General features: G+C 30.2%; 1 long non-coding RNA gene across 1 annotated transcript in view; it reads left to right on the top strand.

The window, feature by feature from the left end:
- The window catches only part of LOC142325851 (uncharacterized), a 305489-nt gene extending 291224 nt beyond the window's left edge, over positions 1-14265 (top strand). Inside the window, exon 4 of the long non-coding RNA XR_012756607.1 lies at positions 14165-14265. This is a non-coding gene — a long non-coding RNA (uncharacterized LOC142325851). The remainder of the gene's footprint in view (positions 1-14164) is intronic.
- The last annotated feature ends 400 nt before the right edge of the window (positions 14266-14665 follow it).

Below are 14665 nucleotides of genomic sequence, written 5' to 3'. Positions count from 1 at the left end.
TTTAACAAAGCTACTGTACTACAAACCTAAAAAAAAACTTGTTTTTCGACACCGAATTTTGTGTTTTATATTGAATATCTTAAAAACTACTAGAGTTACAGTTTTGGGAGCTGTTTTATCCTACTTCTCAACTCAAATTATATAAGAAACCACCAACTTTACTCCTTACTTTCTTTCCCAAAAAATACAGTAGGGCTTCTTTTTATTATAAATGAAATCCGGGTGAATTGTCCCGCTAGCCGTAATTCGAAAATAAATTGTTTACAAACTTAGGTTTATATGGCCTTTTTTCATTATTTTTGTAGAGTTTCCTGAAAATTTCCTCATTTCTTCGTGGGACACGAAGAAACTTTATATATATATATATATATATATATATATATATATATATATATATATATACACTTTTGTACCTTTGTTTACCTCTGGAGAGGAATATTAAACTTTTAAGTGATAGATGAAATAATTAAAAATTTTAGGAAAAAAAAAATTATATATATATATGTATATACAGTAAGTATTATTTATAGTGACATCCGATATATTGAGAAATCAGATATAATGACCAAAGACTTGTTTCTTGGTCGGTTTGATATTCTGTTATACACAAATACAGTATATGTACTGTTCATAGTTACATCGGTTGTAGTGACATATTGGTTATTATGACTTATTTTTCCTACTGCAATGCAACATTTTATTATTTATAATGACGGACAGAAGTGACTCATCAGTTACATAGTATATCTACATTGTAGCTACAGAAATATTTTGACGGTTCCTTTTTTCTTACCTATGTACTGTAGTATTTTTTTTTTAAACTTCTTCGTGTACCAGATTATTGTAAACTAAAGCAGTATATTTAGTTATTATTAATATTTTGATATGAGCGTATCATATCGTACGGGTACAGTATTTTATTTTACATATCCTGTGTAATTCATTCATTAATGATCTAATAATGACTTCGCGAAAACATTCACGATTGGGGAGAAGGCTCACATTATCAGCAGGTTAGAGAATGGCAAAATTAATAAGAACATCGCCCAAGAATTAGGCGTAGGCCATTCGATAATATCGGTGACATGGAAGAACCGTGAAAAAATTAAGAAAACGTTGGAAACAAATTCTGTGAAATAAAATAAAAACAACAGGCTTGTCAACATAATGATGTAGACCAAGCACTGTTAAAATGATTTAAATACAGAAAACTAGTAATATCCATATTAGCGGCCCTATATTGCAAGCTAAGGCGAACGATTTTTCTGAAAATTCGTTAGACCATATGAACTTCTTCAGCTTGGATACAAAGGTTCCGTCAGCGTCACAATATTGTGTCGGGGAGAATAAGCGACGAGGCCGCTGTAATTCCAACCGGTGTGTCAGAATAATGGCTGGAAACCAATTGGCCAAAATTAAAAGAGGGCTGTTTGGACGAAAATAATTATAATGCTGATGAATCCGGTTTTTTTAAAAATTGAGCCAGAAAGAATCCGTCGGTTTCAAGGCGAAACATGTTTGGGGGAAAAATTACAAAAGAAATATTAACAGTACTAATTGCTACAAATATGACGAACTGACAAAAAAAAATTACTTGTAGATAAAAGTGCTAAACCCCGATATTTTAAAAGTTTCAAATTGCTTCCTGTCATGTATGAAAGTAACAAGAAAGCTTGGATGACAAGTGATTACTTTACGTCTCGGTTACGAAAATGGGACCGTGAATTAAAGATTGAAAATGACACAATACTGCTGTTCATTGACAAGTATCGGCTCATTCACACGTCGAAAATCTTCTGTGTATCTTGACGGTACTGTTCTTACCACTTAGAACAACAGCTCTTAGATCAAGGCGTGATCGAGTCGTAAAAGTCTACTGCAGAAAAAACCTAATTTTACATATGATTCAGGATTTAGTTAAAAAAAGGAAACACAAATAACTATTCTGACCAGAGGCTGGTCAAGTTACTGACGTGCATGTAGAGATGAATCTTTAGCGAAATGGGGCAATAACTCTCCAAAACCAATCGTTGTGAAATCCATTGTTTGAACATTATCAAGAGGTTCGCAAAGATTTAGAAATGCATGAAACTGTAACAGATGATGATATAGTGGCTTCAATACTAGCAGAAATAGATCGGGACGTAGGTAATGGCAACGAAGGTAACGATGACGACATCAACCCGCCAAATCTTCCAGAAGTTTTAACGGCAATGAAAACCGTTTGCCGGTTTCTTAGTTTTACAGAAGTTTCTCATGAAAAACAAAGTGTTTGTTTTGATTTAAAAAAGAACCTTCAAAAACTGTATTACAATACAAAATATTCGAAACAAAGCAAAATAACTGGCTTTTTGCAGAAAAAGTAATTTTTTCACATTTTTTCTACCTTGTTTTACTCTACGATATTTGTATTTATTATTACATATTTTTGTTTTTTTACATTATTTTATTACGGAAATAAATTATTTTACTGCGTTACAATACCCATGTAGATGGCATATTAAAGTATTACCATTAAACTATCGAAACATCGGGACCCTTAGAGGTCACTATAAACGATATTTATTGTATTTTTTTGTCTCATCTGAAGGAAATTTGATTTAAAACTAATGAAAAATATAACTGTCGAATTTCTTCTTATTCTTATTAATAGCAGAATATATAATTTCGCTATAAAATGAAATTTTTCGTAAGTATAATAATCAAGAGAAATATGACCTCTTGTCGTATATGTATATATTTTGATTGTTAGTTAATAATTAGCGCAAAGGTACAAAAAATATTTCAATACATTTACATATAAATACATACGGCAATATATACCGGATAAAACAATTTATTTTATCAATGTGTATTTAGATAAAACAATATCAGTTTCTACACGATACGTTAGGATAAGCAGAACGTGTGAGGAATACGACTGCTATCAAAGAGAATAAAACATAAAATTTATATCTAAGAAGAATAGACAAGTGTGCCATAAAATCGATAAGATACGTGGACAAAGATGACTAAAAATAAAATAAAAATTGTAGATGCAATATAAAGCAGGCTGAATAAAAACCAGAATGGAGATTATGTAAGGATGCTTTGATGATAAAAGTGCTGGAGTTTCTGAAGGAAGTGATACAGTAACTATATGAAAGACAAAGAAAAAAAGATCTTCTATAGAGTAAACTATATAAATAAATATGCTATATTTCGAAAGGATCAAGGGATAAAAGTATGATAAAAAAAATCGAACTATCCTAATGTAGGAAAAAAAATTATGTGTATGTAGAGCCTTTGTAAAATCATTAATCCTGTTACAAAAAATAATTTATATACAATAAAAGATCAGAGATTAATTGAATGTAAAATCTATGAATTCTAACAAATAAAATTAATTTTATTTAAGATTTAATCCGTGGATAAAAAGAAGACAAATTAAAGTAAACCAAAGTAAATATGAAAATACAGTAAAATAAATAATGCATATATTTAATGCAATATTATTGTATATTTAATGCAATATTACCTACTAATATTGCCTTAAATGAATCGTCTGTTGTATACTACTATGCATTCATATTGTAAACTTATATTTTATGTACGTATGTTTTTTTATGGTATAAAGTGATAGAGAAAAAAGGAAACCTTGTATTTTTCAGTGAACAGAAAAATAGTAAAAATGACAGAGTGACGTGGGCTTCTTTGATTGTTTTCTTTGAATAGAGAGAGAAAAAGACAGAAAAAAAGGGCAAATTATTTCCTGAAATTAGAGAAGAAAGCTTTTAGAGTAGGGAGCAAGGATAGACCACCCAAGTAGTCAAACCCTGTCCAAGAAATTTCTTACCAGTAAAATTATTTTGAAAATACATTAACTGTCGTGTAATTTATACGTAAAAATATTATTTATGGTAATATACTTCAATCGCGTTGTTTTTAAATATATTGTAATGTTTAGACGAATTAATTAATTAATTTTAAAAAAATTAATCGTATATATGTTTAATTATTCCTTAAATTATTTATTTTTATTTTTCTGTTTAGCTTCCGGAACCATCGTAATGTATTAGATCAGAGGATGAATGAGGATGATATGTGTGAATTTAAATGAAGTGTAATCTTGTATAGTCTCAGGTCGACCATTTCAGAGATATGTGGTTAATTGAAACCCAACCACCAAAGAACACCTGTATCCAGGATGTAGTATTCAAATCCGTATAAAAGTATCTGCCTTTACTAGGATTTGAACCTATGAACTCTCGACTTCGAAATCAACTGATATATGATGACGAGTTCAGCACTTTACCAACCCGGTTGGTTACCCCAAATTACCCTTGAACATGGAGTTGTGCAGATAAATAAATAACAATTCATTGCTGAAGTAAGGTAAATTAAAAATAATTTATTTATCTAATGTTTAAATAAAAATATAACCGGTAAATGGTTTATTCCAAGCTCTGAGAAGTGGAAACGTTTGCGATGAGCCACTGCAGTTCTGATAGTGTAGGTTTGAATTAGTAATAATCTAATTTTATTCACCTTGTGTGCTATTAATCACAATAATCAATTGAAATGCGCTGTGTGTGAATGCTGTTCATCAAAAGTTAAATTATTTTTGTGATTTGAATAATACAAGTACTGGTGTTAAGTTACGCGTTTCTATACCTTACCCTTCCACATCATACTGATACAACATGGAATTTGGATAGAGCACTATATTAAACTACAAAACTACGTATACATTTTAACAAAAGTTTGCCGTAGTTATTTCACAAAAATTGTAATAATAATTTTTTTTCTTCAGTGACTTGACTGTTATTACAGTTTGTAATTTTGACATAATAGGTTTTGTTCCATTACTAAATTATTAGTAATAATTTATTATTAGGTTATCAGTGACGTAATATTTTGCTCCTTACCAACTCAGGTCGTCTTCTAGTAAGAATATGCCATCGGCTTTCGTTTTTATTTTCTGTTGGCGATAAAACCAACCCGTTCAATACAACATTATGTCAACCAAATTAACTGTAAGCGTAATATTTCGATAGTCTCTCTTTGTTTTTATTTAAAATTATAGAATTTAGAACTGCACCGAATTTTATAAACTTTTTATGAAATAAAATTCTGTATTTATAAAATTTCGTTGATCTCGTCGTTTCAAGAATTTATGATTTTGAATAATTGTCAATTCTTCCGTAAGGAGTTTACAGCGCTTCACTCCTGTATAGAAATATTTTTAAAAACATATTTGAAGTTTTAAAATAATTTTTCTTTACGAGTTAATTTTTACACGACTGCCCAAAAAGGAGTGTAGTATATTTAGGGTGTATGTATGAATGTATGTTTGTTTGTTTGCTCCACCAAAACAACTCAACAAGTGAACCAATTTAGATGTATGACCCGCGTTGGAATCCTTACGTTACCGGGAGTATCATAGGCTATATAAGTGTGTAAATATATGTGTTTGAAATATTTGAAAAAATATATTATATATAAAAGTTTTCACCCGCACGCTCTTAATTATCGTGTATTAGTAATTATCCTATAATACAGGGCAGAGTTTGTCTTCAACGTAGTTTTTTACAGTCGTTTTTTTAAATTTCTAATATTTATCTATTGTTGTTATTAGGAAATGTATTTTCAGCATAAAGGCTTTGTGTTACTCACATCTTAATTTCTTTTTCTATCATAAGTGCTTACCGGTTGAGAGTCGGGATTTCGAAATGTAACACATCCTTTAAAAGTTGGGTAAGTTGCCTGCGGAGTGCACTAACTTGTGTAATTATAGAGATTTGCAAAATCCGCAGCACCATTTTAATTACTATTGACTGAAAAACCTTGCACTCAACGAGATCGTTTTTATAAAAAAAGTTTTTCGATGCTATTTTTGGGAAAAGCCAAGTTAGCCTCGGCATAGAAAGTAAGTAGTAATTATCACAATATATATATATATACATATTATTGTGATAATTACTACTTATTTTCTGTGGCGAGGTGTATATATATGTATCATGTATCTTTATATCTCTTTAGATATTAGCATTCTCATTAGCTCATCCTCTAACCTATAACCTATACATCTATACTATAACCGTTATAAAAGAATTTACTTCCAATGCAAGATTCCTATCAAACGAATGCAATAAGAATCTAGTTTTTGTTTTTCTTGCAGGAGTCTAATCAGCTTTTCATGACACTTCGTTAAATACGTGCTCATAACTAATGAAGTAGGTTTGTAATACAGGCACCAAATAATGCTTTCCTTGTACTTGAACCATTCGGGAAACCAAGATAAGTTTAAGCAGAAACGATTTTAACAGGAAATTCTTCTAACTAATCCTAATATAATGTTTGAAATTTGATTTTGTAAGCTTATTAAAAATTTAGATACCGTATAATTCTGATGTAAAGTTTAAATTTGTCGTACAAATTAATTTTATAAAAAAGAATACAGCAGCCAAAAAATCTATAGATTTTTAATTAAGTACTTAACACTATGGGTTATCCAAAATTCAAATTAGCTTTAATCTGACAGTTGTCATGTTGTAGGTGTCACAAATTATTTTTAACTGTTTTTTATTTTAATTGTTTTAATTTTATTACAAATAATTTTGATCTTTTTTTATAAGATTTAAATATTAAAGTTTTAACTGGTAATAAATGCACGGAAACGAAAACTAGAACAAAACTTGGCAAAAAAATATTAATATGAAAATTAAAGTTGCCTTATGTAAACAAATATTTTTCCTTAGTTTTTATTTATCATTTTGTTGTTTAAAAAAACAGTACATTGTAGAGTATAAATGTTTTTATTTTATATATATATACACGTATAAAAATGAATAGAAGGTCAAGAAAATTAGTTAAATTTCAAATATTCAGCTGCATCTGTACTAGCTGTTTCCGGTTTTTAAAGCTGTTTCTTAAGCTATTTATGTTAAAGTTTCAATGTATTTATTATAATTTTATTTATCTATCTTTGAATTTCCTTTGGTAAAAAGAAAAGAAAGAACTAAGTTATACAATTATGTAATAAAAGGATAATAAATAACGTAATAAAATACCAAATCAAAATAATCTCAAATGGCTCTCATTATTCTATAGATTTAGTTATGGTGGCAATTGCAAGTAAAAAAATCCAATAAAATATTGCAACAAGACCGTTATAACTAACCTGATTAACGGATTCCTACCAATTAAGAAAAAAATAGAAAAAATATAATAATGGGAGAAATCCTGAAAGGGAGTAAAAGGGACCTTTTTAATAAAGGTAACAGGTTCATTTAACGATCGCTTTGCAATACTGACACACCTAAACAAATGTTTTCGTTAAAAGAGTTATCGGACCAGGATAGTAATTTCATAGGAATATGTGAGGGCGGACGATCATTCTCACGCTTTGTGTTGGGTCCGGTCCGGCAGGTAAATATTATAGGAGTATAAATACTGCGAGATATCAGTCTGCGAGATGAAGCCTGAAAGGAGACTCTGCGAGAGTGTGCTATGTTAAACTTCTAAGCGAGAAGTTATTATGCGAGTTTGAAGCGAGAGTATTCTGCGAGGAGGTCAGTGAAGGAGCGAATTTCTAGTGAATTAAGTTTGACGCGGTTAAGGTGACGTCATAAGTAATTCCAGTACATGAAAACAAGATGTGGTTCGGTCAGTTACTGTTAGGGTGTAAGTGAAAGTGATAAGGTACTAAATTTCATCTGTAAACTGCTAGGGTAGTTTATTTTGGAACAGCAAAGGTATTTGCAGTGAAAGAACTGTATACTTGTCTTATCTATTGTACTATTGTCGTTAATACAAGACTAGTTGTTAACAGTGTCAAGATTAGTGGTCATGCTAATGTTTTTTATCAATGAAACTGATTTCTGCTTTTCATTATTTAAGTATCTGTGCATAAATCCTGACGATTACTTTAAATTTTGTATGTAATCACTGTTTTATTGTTATTGTGGTTGTGATTATTATTTATTTATGTTGACATTTATCATTATTATTATTATAATAATGTTTTCTGTTGTTATTATTATTCTGATTATTATTATTACTGTTTGTCATTATTTTATTGTTGATTTGTCTTATTTTATTTATGCTCTTAAACTAATAAATTGTAATTATATAAACAATTTCAATTCTCCATCTCTCAATTCCTGATGGAGCCGCGAACACGCAAAAATATTTAAAGGTTTAATAAATGCTGGGTATAGCAAAAATCTTCGTAGAGCGATTTTGAATAAACGGATGTTTATACATGAGTCACACTATGCCATTGTCTGGTATATGAATCAACTTGGCATTTCGTCTTTGTAGACGAGATTTTAGGTTTAGGAACCCTACTAAAGTTCTAGGGTAGCTTTAATTTTTGGATGAAATACAAATTTTTGTGACAGGTGAATGTTGATGACGATCCGAATGGATTGTGAATGAGATCTCTATTCTCCATTCGGTTAAGAGTTATGTTGAGCGCCCCTGTAAGGGAGTCGTTTGTTTCATTCTGTGGTTGCTTACTGAGTGATTCATCCTTTTTCATTACTTACTCCCTTTCATTATTCTTGATCCACTCACTCACATTTTGTTTTATATTTGAAGATCCGATTATGTTTTTCAATGTTGCTTAAGCCAACACCTCTAGAGCTAGTTCATCCCTGATGTAATCTTCTCTGACAGGATTCACTGGAAGCGTGTACACTGTCTTTGAAACTGTTTCCTATCTGACGCTCCGTAGCTGCAAAATAAACCATCTAATAACTGATATATCTATCGAATTAAACCTGACTTTTCAATCTTTTTAAAAAAATACAAAAAAAAAAACATACAATAGTAAATTATTTTTTATAATTATCATTAATTTTGGCTTGATTCAGCTGTGAAAACCCGTTGCAAACTTAAAAAAAAAATTGTTTAATCAGTTAAACAATTGTTTTCGGTTAAGAAAAAGTACAGATAATGATGTTTAAATTTTATAACTTCCATTTTCTGAAGCTATAAATTTGAAAGTTTTTCAGATATAAAGTTGGATGTTATCTTTCAGTAAATAGATTTTGGACAACATACATCTTGGAAATACTCGTATATTTATTTCAAATGTCATCTCTAAACTACTGTCAAATTATTTTTTTAAGTAAATGTTTCTCGAATTTTATATTTTGTTATATCAGATTGTTTTGATACAGTTCTTAAACTTGTTTATTTTTTTCACTCATTTTTTAAATTATAAGACTGTAATTTATACTAAAACTTATACTATTATTCTATATATGTGGTTTATTGAAATTATTTTCAAATCACTTTATATATTAAATCATACGAAGGTATTTTTTTAAGAGATGAATTAAATTTTTAATTAAAAGATTACGCAAAATAAAAATTTTACATCTTTTATGAATTTTTATTTCACTTAATCTTAGTAAATTGTTTATTGCATTTAAAAGTATGTATACAGTGGTTTTATGAAATCATGGATTTTTTCAATTTAACTTAAGCTGGTTAAAAAAAATCACAGGTTTGATGGAATCACGGTCAGTGATGAATACTTTTGTCTATTGTAATTGAAATACTTAATGAAAAACAATACATTTTATTTCATTCTTTTCAGTTTTCTAGTGCTTTACTCCTCGTACATTATATTTTAAAATAGGAAAAGCATTAACGTCATTTCTGAGTTATATTTAATGAACTACGGCCAGGTGTGGAGTGGAGTATTGTTAAAATGACAGGAGCTGTAGAATTTAATTAAGATATGTTTCTAATTTAAAATAGAGCCGGTTCAATGTTCGCTGCTCAATCTGTTGAGTCGATTCAATACCAAATTAAATATTGGTTCAGGAAATATACAGTAGAATAACGGAATATCCCCTGACGGACTAGGGGAGAGGACAAGTTAATTCGGGCTCAGAAATTTCGTTCATTTGCGTGGATTGAACTATAAATCAGAGCACCCGGTGTAAACTGAGGATATCCGGTCGGTGGTGAACTCTAGTGAGTTGTGAATTAACTAGACTCAGCCAAACCCAGACCCGGCCCCGGGCAGTTCATAAAGGAAATTGCTCTTCTCTACCTCAGATTGTCGCCACCTCTACCCACACCATCGCCTTTAGCAATCTCTTTTCCTCTTTACCAATTTCAAATCATTATCTCTCTCTCCCTTTCACATATCTTTTGTTTCCCTTATTAAACTGTTTGTTGTGTTAAAATAATATTAACAAAGAAAAGGAAAATAATAATTATCTTTATTGCAGGGTAGTAATTTCATTAAGTGTGTATTAAAGGTCACCGTATTATAATATGAAAACGATTTAAATAATAATTAGAGCCGACTAAAATTATGAATATATACGTTTTAATATGTTATCTCAGGATAAAAATATTTATTTAATCCGAATTCAATAATAATTTCACTAAATCTCACAATTCTAAAAAAATAATTATATACAGTGAGATTATAAATTTCTTTAATGCTGCACTTTTCTTAAATCGTCTGGAAAAGTAGAAATTTCCCACGATGTATCTTACCTATTATTTTCTTCTGTATAAAAGAATGATTATTGGAAGCCAGTACTCAGAATAACTCTTACTAAGTAGAGACACTTGGTATAAGCCGTGGAATAAGATACATTAATTTCTTGCTTTGCATTGTTTTCGCAAATTCTTTTAATGGCGTTTAAATTTTTAGGATAAAAAAAGGTGGAAGCAAAATCACGGTGTTTATTAAACAGCAAGTTCCTGTGTCAGAGTGAAGACGTCACCGGTAGTAGTGGATATCACGTGAATTTCGAGGGCCTTGGCTTACTGATTTGACCCACCGGGTTGGTCTAATGGTGAACGCGTCTTTCCAAATCAGCTGATTTGGAAGTCGAGTGTTCCAGCGATCAAGTCCTAGTAAAGGCAGTTACTTTTATACGGATTTGAATACTAGATCATGGATACCGGTGTTCTTTGGTGGTTGGGTTTCAATCAACCACACATCTCAGGAGCGATCGAACTGAGACTGTACAAGACTACACTTCATTTACACTCATACATATCCTCATTCTTCTCTGAAGTAATACCTGAACGGTAATTCCCGGAGGCTAAACAGGAAAAAGAAAGCAAGGCTTACTGATTTGTAATTGTGTATTATTTTCGGGCTTAGTGCGAAGGCAATGGGAAATCATTTCATACCTCTTGTTCCCTAGTAAGCTCAGCAGGGTCGCCTATTATTACTAGGAATTCTTATGCTACTTTCATGGATGATTCGTGTGTCTTATCACTTATCACTTGTAACTGTAAGGTTATGGAATCCAAACTATGTCCATTCAGTTTTAAGTATATTATTTCGCACAAACAAATATAGAAGATCATTAAACATTTTTAGCATGCTTAAAAAAAATTTCATAATATTATTAGCTAAACTGTAAAAAAATTTACCAATATTTTGTTAAATTTTCTCATCATTTCAAAGGGCTTAAAAAGTGTAATTCTTCTCCTAGTTATTAAGTTGAATATAAATATTACAAAAGATATTTTATTTATCGATTTACTTATTTGTGTATCGAAAGAGATCAATTTAAAACAGTTCTTGATAGTTTTGTAAGCTTGTTGTAAATAACCACACACTAAAACCCGCTCTGAATCCAAACCCTTTTTAAAGGTATAAAATATGAAAAACTTCGGCAAATATTTTGAATACATTTTTATAAAATATTAATTTAAATGACAAAAAGTTAAAAATCTATTTTCACCTCATATTTAATCATTTAAACGGTAAACAATTTTTTAAATTTATTTTTATATATTCATTTATTAATTAAATAAAATTTCAAATATTTAAAAAGCGATTATGAAGTCAATTAATTTGATAGTTTTATTTATTAATACAATAAATAAAAGCGAAAAAATATCATTACAACATACAGTTTTTTTTTTTTAATTTTCAATCGAATCGGTTGGAGAAATAAACATTTTACCTACTTTAATTTGTGGCAGTTATCCCTTAACCATTTGATAGAAAATTTTCCTAATAACCACTTGTGAATCGACAGACAGATTATAAAATTATATCGAATCAATCAACATAACAGTAAACAATAAAAGATTAAAACTGTTGAATTTAAAAGAAAGGGTTTAATTTTTTTAAGTAAATTCGTTATTTCTGTTAGAATTTCAAATACCGTTTTTTATGATCTAAAAAGGTATTCAGAGATAAAAGATTCATAAAGTTCAATCCCAGTGGTCATTTTTTGAGTTATATATATGAACAACTATGAGAATAATATTCTCCTATTTCTTTTTTTTTAACGTAGAGAATTACAGAGCGTTAATAAATACCGGAACAGGTAAGGGAGTCATGTTTTATAGATAACACTATATTCTCTCAGTTTTATACTGTAGCAAGAGGGAAAACATTTACGTAAAATTAATTCAGTTCATCTTAAAATATTAAATAACAAGATCAAGCAGAATCTAATACATTAAATATTTTCGTAGATGAGAGAAAATAGTAAATTTTTATTTTTAAACGACGTATAGATATTTTAGGTGATACCACTATCTATAGAAACAAGTCTTCTTTTGTCTTGGAACCTTAAAAACATGGTAGTTTCTTCAACAGATTTTTTTTTAATGGAAGTTAGACCAATGGACGGCAAAAAAAAATTTCAGAAAATTACTTTATGTACTAAAAACATTATATATTTCAAACAATTAGTAAAATATAATACTTATAATTTTACGGAGATCAATCAGTTCACGGTTTGAAAATGTATATTTAAAAACAACTTTAATTCATTTTTGTAAAAGTATTCTCAAAACTACATATACAGCGTTTATCAAAGATAATGATCCGAATTCAAAACCATGCATCTGTACAACCGTGCACGGTCAGTGAATTAAATTTTCACTATTTGAAAGTATGCGTCCAAGTTTCAAATACCGGGCACCAAAATTAAATACAAACCTAGTCAGTCATCTCAGTGGTAGATAACATAACATCTATGCAACAGAAGACTTTTCTGTTGTACAACATAGCAAGAAATAGTTCATAATAACGATTCGCCGTCCGTTTCAGGATTGATCTACCATCGGCTAAGAACATTCGTTGCTGGTATAAACAGTTGAAGAATTGGGATTTTTATTTTACGACTACGCATTTCAGAGGAAAATGTTCAACGAATTAAAAAGGTCTTTCAGAAAACCCTTAAATATCCACTCGTCACGCTAGCCGAGAACTTACGATATCCCATCCATGATTCTTTGGCGTACGTTAAGACGACACTTGCATTTCAGGCCGTACCGATTACGGTACGGCATTGCAGGTCGAGAGGAGGTTATTATGTTCCGATTACGAATAGGGCACACTAGGCTTACTCATGGATATCTGATGAGGCAAACGGATGCACCCCCCTTTGAGTTCGCTGCGACTGCCAACTAACAGTGTACCACATCCTTCTGGATTGTATCTGTTACGCGGCATTGCGTCGCAAGTTTATCCTAGGGGCTAACATATGAACCATTTTAGGGGATAACAAAACGAAGTTATCGATTAAACGAACTTTTACGATTTCTTAGGATTATCCGTTATATTTGAATTCCTGTGTTTCAGCTATTTATGCCATTTATTGTAAAGCAGATGGTAATGTTTTTTTAATCTTATCAGACGTAGAGTAATATATAATTTATTTTATAGGTTTGAAGGTTTTTTCATTTTAAGATATATTTTCATTGCTTTTATAGATGAATTTGATTTTAATTAATTTTTGTAATTGTGAACTTTTAACAGTTTTTTAATCGTTTCCGGGCAATGATAACTCAAAAGCATTTTTCGCAAACAAAAACAAAAAAACTGTACTAATTACAAATGGTACCAACTCTTAGTGTAAGTGAAAAAGAAAGCGTAAAGCTTTCCGTGATATGCATTTAGTAGATATGGAAGACGATAGGTTCTTATCGCAGTTAATTCTTAGCGATGAAGCAACCTTTAATTAAATCGGTAAAGTTTCACTTTACAAAGTTTGCATATGTGGATTTGAGAATCCGTACGAGAGTGTACCACCAAACGTTAATGTTTTTTTTATTTCGTTTACAAAATTGTGGCTCTTTCTTTCTTGAAGGAAACACAATGACAGGGTATTCTTGAGTTGTTACAGGACTGGTTTTTTCCACAATAAATGATGACTAATAATTCATTTTTCAGCAATATTGGGCCCCACTACATTGGAAAAAACAAGTTCGTCGGTTTCTAAATAAAACATTGCTTCAACGCTCTATCCAGAATACAGGAGCCCAACACTTTGCTCTCTAGAACCCCAAATCTTGTGAAGACTGCTTGCAACCTTTTGCGGAAAAATTCATCTATCTTCTTGATGCTGTCCGTACAGCAGATGTAGGCCATATTGATCATTTATATCTTTGTAAGTAAAATTTTAAACAAACTTTTAATAGTATGTAATTTGTGTTATAACTTTAATACTTTTATTATGAAATATATCTGTTTTAAATCAGGTCATTCGCTTTGATACACTCTATATGTTTAATTAGACGGTAAATCTTAATTATCAATGCCACAGCCATCTATGTTCTTTATGCGTAACAATTGATAAAAAATTGCTGAAAATCAGTTCAATTGTTAGGTTAAGATTCCATATGACTAGAAACTATCTCACAGATAATTTAACATATTAAACTATTATGTTTG

This window comes from Lycorma delicatula, chromosome 5 (assembly GCF_047948215.1).
Source record: "Lycorma delicatula isolate Av1 chromosome 5, ASM4794821v1, whole genome shotgun sequence".
Taxonomy (NCBI): domain Eukaryota; kingdom Metazoa; phylum Arthropoda; class Insecta; order Hemiptera; family Fulgoridae; genus Lycorma; species Lycorma delicatula.
The sequence above is the reverse complement of the archived record's forward strand: the minus strand, read 5'-3'. Positions and strand labels throughout refer to the sequence as shown.